The sequence below is a fragment of the Myotis davidii genome, unplaced genomic scaffold (genome assembly GCF_000327345.1).
Source record: "Myotis davidii unplaced genomic scaffold, ASM32734v1 scaffold557, whole genome shotgun sequence".
In the NCBI taxonomy this organism is placed as follows: Eukaryota; Metazoa; Chordata; class Mammalia; order Chiroptera; family Vespertilionidae; genus Myotis; species Myotis davidii.
In genome coordinates, this window is record NW_006289557.1 from 427,246 (window position 1) to 427,541 (window position 296).

General features: G+C 69.6%; 1 protein-coding gene across 1 annotated transcript in view; it reads left to right on the plus strand.

The window, feature by feature from the left end:
• CPN2 (carboxypeptidase N subunit 2) overlaps nucleotides 1-296 on the plus strand; it is a 15,508-nt gene that overhangs the window by 14,064 nt on the left and 1,148 nt on the right. The window lies entirely within an intron of this gene.

Sequence of the window (296 nt, forward strand, 5' to 3'; positions counted from 1 at the left end):
AGTGGGCGCCAGGGCCTTCGGCGGCAGCCCCAACCTCACCAAGGTGGTCTTCCTCAACACCCAGCTCTCCCGCCTGGAGCCTGATGCCTTCGGGGGGCTGCCCGGGCTCCGGGACCTGGAGGTCACCGGCAGCGCCTTTTCCAACCTCAGCGCCGACACCTTCTCCCACCTGGCCTCGCTGGGCAAGCTCACCCTCAACTTCGACTTGCTGGAGGCGCTGCCCGAGGACCTCTTCCGCCACGTGGGCGCCCTGCAGTCCCTCCAGCTGCAGGGCAACCGGCTGCAGACGCTGCCCG